The 6,091-nt window shown below is 40.8% G+C and overlaps 1 long non-coding RNA gene across 1 annotated transcript; it reads left to right on the plus strand.

The window, feature by feature from the left end:
• Positions 1 to 2,737: 2,737 nt before the first annotated feature.
• Positions 2,738 to 3,489, plus strand: LOC140616524 (uncharacterized). Its single transcript, XR_012016988.1, has 2 exons — positions 2,738 to 2,879; positions 3,249 to 3,489. It is a non-coding gene; the product is annotated as an uncharacterized lncRNA (long non-coding RNA).
• The last annotated feature ends 2,602 nt before the right edge of the window (positions 3,490 to 6,091 follow it).

Raw genomic sequence — 6,091 nt, forward strand, 5'->3', positions numbered from 1 at the left:
AGTCAAGCTCTTGCCAAAATAACTATCACAAAGATCGTGACTGTATTAAACAGAAACAATTGTTCTGGGAGCCTACCTCAGTTTTTCAGCTGAATGAAACATTTTATTATTATATGAACTACCATCTTGACACAAAAGGTTATAATTAAAAGCAATAAAATAAATCATATAATCATTATCAAACCAACAATTGTGTCTCATTTGTAAATTTATAAGAGACTGTGGCCTGCCATAAACTTACAAAATGTGTCTATGTAATTCTGACCTGGAATCTGAAAATTACTTTAAAAATTTAATGTAGAGAGAAGCTGTTTAGTATAATCAAATACGAGATGCCTTAGTTGTTTGGCCAATAACTATTGGGCAATGCTCCTTCTTGATTCTAAGAAAGAAACACAACACACATGCACATCCACACACCCAGGCACTTAAGTATGCATAAACACATGCAGCCACATACACTAAAAAGTTTGCAACAGATGCAGACCAGAGCCTCCACCTTCCTCTACTTTAGGAAGGGGTAACTGCACCATGAATCTTGAGGAAAGGTGTGTAGCCATAAAGCTATCATAGAGAAAAATGACAATTGCATGTAACACCCTTTTGAGGTTGTGGGGAGCCAATAGATATGGGTCCTCAGGGTGTGTGCAGTATCATTAGAAGATCCAGGGTTGACTTGTTAAATTATTTCTCCTTAATATTATGTTGCAATCTGGTTTCCTTCATCTTTCAAAGTTTTGACTTGTTTATGTCATTTCATAAAGTTTGCTGGGTCTTTGGAGTTGGGTGAGCTTCAGAGTAGGAGTCTTCTGTCCTCCTGGAAACCGAGGGCAGAGTGTCCACAGCCGGCTGGACCACCCAGTGACCGTTCCAGAAATGGGCATGTGAATCCATTCCAGTCAGGGACAAGCAAGGAAGAGCGTGCTAGAAGCTGCTGGATATGTCTTCTTGTGTTATGGGTCTTTCTTCTACAAAGATGAAGTTGACAGAGAGCAGAAGGCATTGCTAAGAGAATCTGAGGCATGGAACCAGGGCCAGTTCAGTTCAGTTCAGCCCAGGCTGGTCCTATACCTGCACTTCCAGAGCCGATCCATTCTTTATTGTTCAAGTTGTTTTGGGCTGACCATTATGGCAGGGGGTTGTGTGATACATTATCACATTTGGTTCATCTCATTTTATACAAGAAACCAGAGCCCATTAGGTCATGGCTGCAGGGCTTTGCTCAAGAACATCAGCTGCTTGCACAAAGACCAGCAACCAGGGCCCAGTCTCCTGATGACCAGACTGCAGCCCGTACAAACTTGAGCAGACCTTGCACATATTTTTTCAAACGTTGTGCTTTGGTGCATCAATGGGCTTCTCTGGTGAGGGTCTTTAATGATCAGAGAAAGTAGATAAAGTCAGCAGTGCTTGTCTGGGAGACCATATCTCGATGATCCAGTTTACTGAGATTCTTCTTAATCCTTGCTCACGCACCAAGGTACTTGCCTAATGAATAACATTTTAGAGTTTTGATATTGATGGGCAAGCTAATTAAGATTCCTCTTCTCCAATTAGTTCTTGCCTTTTGATTAGGATGTTTCTGCCTGTTGCTGTTGTAATGTTCAAAAAGGGATTCAGGTTCCTGAGGACATCTTGCACACATACCCACTCTAGCCTTTGCCTTGTGAGGAAGAAGAGGAGAAGAGGGGCTGCAGACAACGTCTTTCCCATATGCTTAGACTTTTTTCAGAGAGATGTAGATCCTCCCTTCTTTGTCTCTCTTCCCTTTGTGGCTTAACATTACCCTACTCCTGATTCCATCCCCTAATAACACACCTTTTGCTATTGTTGTTCAAGGCATTATATTAAAGGACAGAGGTCCAAGACCATGAACCAGGCAACATGGTTTTAACACTTGGAAATGACCATGTGTGGGTCATTCCCATGACACCCTGAAACACTTCTCATTCCCAGGCCTCCCCTTGCTCATCTGAATATGAGGACCACAACACTCTCCAAGCACATCTCCTGCCCAAGCTGCTTGGCACTCCTGGTCTTGCTATGCTGATCCATTAGTTCATGGACACATGTTACACATGTATGTAAAAGGCACATTGCCAGGGAGGAGCTATGAAAGTAGATTTTGGAACATTATCTGAGGGTATCTTGTAACCATTATAAAAATCCTCATGTGGAAACTACATCAAACATTGTATTTCTTCTTAAACTACTGTCATCGCCCAGGTCCATAAACTTCCCAGCTGTCCTATTACTCACATCAGTGGTACAAACAAAATGCTATCCTTTTCATGCTCTGCCACCTTCCTCCACTGAGAAATAATTGTGTCAACTGGAAATATTATAAAGGTCATCTGGCTGAGGCATTTATTCTACATTATGCATCATCGGGTTTTACAAGAGATTGACATCCCTGACAATTCTCACTTTTTGTTTTGTGTCTAATCAGTCACACATGGATCAGGAATAACATAAACCTTTACTCACTGTAAAGAAATCATGGTCAGATGAAGCTTGTTTAATTCAGAGAATGGCATCATGTAGTTAAAAGCCTCCTTGTATTTATTATGGCTTGATTTTTTTTTGGTCCTTCCCTCCCTATCAACCACCAAAAAGAAAAAAAAAAAAGATATGTGAGGTCTGAACTCCAGTGCCTCTGAATTATTTGGAAATAGGGTTACTGTAGATGTGGTTGAGATGAGGTCGTGTGGGAGTAGGATGTTCCTCATCCGGTATGACTTGTGTTCTTATGAGAAGATGGCCATGTGCAGACAGACACACAGAGAAGGGCCTGCGTAGGTGGAAGTAGAGAATGGAGTAATGCAGCCATGAGCCGGGGAACACCAGGGACTGCAACTACCACCAGAAGACAGGAAGAGGTAAGGAAGGATCCCTTTTCAGGTTTCAAAGAGTGCATGTCTTTGCCCACACATTAATTTCAGACTTCCAGCCTCCAGAGCTGTGAGAGAACCAATTTCTGTTGTTTAAGCCACCCAGTTTCTGGAAATTTGTTATGGCAGCCCTAGAAAACTAATACCGTATATATGTTTGGGAAGTCAGCACTTGGGACTTCCCAAGTTTGGGAAGCAGAAGTTTTCCAAATGCTGTTGTGTTACGTATCTGTTTCTGTGTGACAAGTTACTTCAGTTTTGTGGCTTAAAACAACACAACTTATTATCTCACAGTTCCTATGGGTCAGAAGTCTGGGTGTGGCTTAGCTGGGCCTTCTGTTTCCCCGTCCCTCACAGGTTGCACTTGAGTTGTCAGCCAGGTGTGAGGCTGAGTGCTCATCTGAAGGTTCAACTGGGACAGGGTCAATCATAGACTGATGTTGGCATCTGGTTCCAGCTGAAGGACAACAGAGGAGGCCCGGGCTCCTCATCCTTTACTCTATGAGAGCTTCCTGCCATCTGCCTCATTTTGCAGTTCTTGCCATGGAGACTGCTCATACCACGGAGTGTTAAATAAAATGTGTCTGTATCATCAAAATTGTCTACTGTAATCATTCTCTAACATATACTAATATGAACTGAAGTCTCTGAAGACACAGAGAGGGTGTGCAGCATTTTGAAGGGCAGCAGAACATGGTACTCCAAAATATATTTCTTTGGCATAAGGATTATTTTGAGCTGATTATTTTGAGAAATAGCAGACCCAGGAAAAACTCTGAATATGGAGTTGAAATTACCTTTTTTTTAAAAGGGGAAGTGACCATGTATAAAGGAAATCTCCATTTGTCTAAGTGTCTTTTTCTCAGTACCAGGAAGAGAAGGATGGCTCCAAGTCACCAGAAACTTCTTTCAGTGGAGAAGTCACCAGTCAAACCTGCATAACATCCTTGCCCTCATTTACCATGGCTTTCCTAGCAACCTGTCTGTGACTGGCCTCTCCTACCCCAGCTCATATCTTTCTTCCTTTTGCCTCTAGCTAAAGATGGTATCTTAGCTAAAGATGGTATCTTAGGCCACCTGGGGAGTTGCTCACTTTTCCTTGGGTATATCTCATTTATATGAGGTATACATATTAGTCAACTTCAGTTTGTTTTTCTCTGTTCATCCGTCTTTTATTTAGCTGCCTCAACAAAGAACTGAGAAGGGTAGGGGGAAAATTATCTTTCCTCCTTTACAATTCCCTAAGCTTATTTGATTGGACTTCCCCTCCCTTTCTGTTTTGGGGAACTTTCCAAGGGATGCTTTGGGAAGTGCTAATCTAGAGTTATATTTTACTAAGTAAAATTTAAACCCACTACAGTTGCTTGTTCTGGCTCTGGGGTTCAGGGAAGATGTGTTCTTGGCATTGCAACTTGGAATTCAAGATTCATTTTCCATGAAACAATGCAGCTAGATGTAGTTGAAATAGTATGATTAGAGCTGTAATTTGGGTGTATGTGGGTAAAACAAGCTTTTGTGGACTAGTATGGAAACCAAACCACCAGGGATAGAGCTGTCACTAGAGAAGAATCCACTCGGGGTTGCACACAGATTAGAAACATACATGTGGAATTCATCCCAGGCTTCACTGGGGAGCTGACTGCATTGGAGTTCTTGAAGTAAAGGTTTTTATCAAGCTGAAAATATGCACCCATTTTTTTGAATGACTGAACCTAACATGAATGGTTTTTACTTGTTGCCAACTTATGTGCCTTGAAATCCTGAGATGTTATTTCTTATTGAATTTTTCTTAAGAATTAAAAAAAAATCCTGAGTAAATGTCTTACAATTATAATCAACTTTAATTACTTGTTGCTATGGAGTTTTGCTTGGTTACAAATTCTTCATCTGCTGTTCCTAATTCAACTCAAATTTCAGCAGCTGAAAGGATAGTCTGATTCTAATGAGACAATACATATATTTTTTTAACAGGTTTAGTCTTCATTCCAGCAATACCCACCCAAGGAGTGCCAAGAAAAGAAAATGTGGGAGGGGGGAGATTTTTCCTTCTACCGTTCTAGGTTTTTTGACTGGTCTCATAATCAAATTAACATAAGACATATTAACAGGAGAGAAACAAATTTAATTATGTATGTAGGGGTCCCCTTAAAAATATGAGACCTGAGGACAAGCTGGACAACTGAGGCTTATATGTCATATTGAGCTAAGGAAAGGGATGGGGCCTGGGGCTTCCAAGGGGAAGAGGGCAATTCACAGGAAGTTGAGAAGATCAGATGTTTGGTAATCAGATGTTTGACCTGCCATGTGGATAGGTCATTAAGATAAAAATGTGATCTCTTGGTAATAGATCTCATTCTGGGCTACGGCCCCTATCCAAATTCTTTTAGATAATTTAGAGGAGAGATGAAAGTTTTTCTTGAGTCTGCTCGGTCTTGATTGCCTTCAATTTAAAATAATCCCCATGCCAAAGTGGCACACGCCAAAGGGACACTTCTTCTGAACCCCTTCTAAAACAAAACAAGAGAGAGCGATATTTTGTAAGCTATACTACAGATCTTCGAGAAGAAACATTTAGAATGTTTTCTTTTTTTCAGAATGGAGATTTTTTTTTCATAGCAGCTTGAGAACAGGAGAAAAGCCATTTGTCAAAGGATTCATTTTAAAACTCAAGCTGTTAGTTGGGAGGCAGGATCCCATCAGAAATTTTATGCTAACTTGTTTTTTCCTGAAGAAAACAACCATTTGGTATTGGTCAGAATGATTCTGAAAATCATATTCTATTGTTTTGTGGAGCAAAGTAAAGCTCAGTGCTAGACCAGGCCAGGTGAATTTAACAAAATCTTTAGAAAACAGAAGATACTGTATCATAAAAGAGTAAAATTGACCTGCAACAGTGCCTAGGGCTTGTTTCAAACACTTAATCCATACCACTCATGAAAGCTGAACATTTGCCATTATAATTTCTCAGATGCTGTTCCGTCATTTTGGAAGGGAAATGTGAGACGCAAGTTGAACAATTTAGAGGTGGAATGGTAGCATTTTTGAAGCTTAATTCGAGATGTTGGCTTTGTAATGTGTTTGCATGGCTATGCTGACCTGTTTCCCAGGATCACCTTTCTTGTGTGTTACTGGTTCTGTGGGCCACAAGGGACATTTCTGGAAGATTCTGAGGGCACAAGGACACAGTTGCCATTCTGTAG

The sequence above is a fragment of the Canis lupus genome, chromosome 24, assembly GCF_048164855.1.
Source record: "Canis lupus baileyi chromosome 24, mCanLup2.hap1, whole genome shotgun sequence".
NCBI classification, from domain to species: Eukaryota; Metazoa; Chordata; class Mammalia; order Carnivora; family Canidae; genus Canis; species Canis lupus.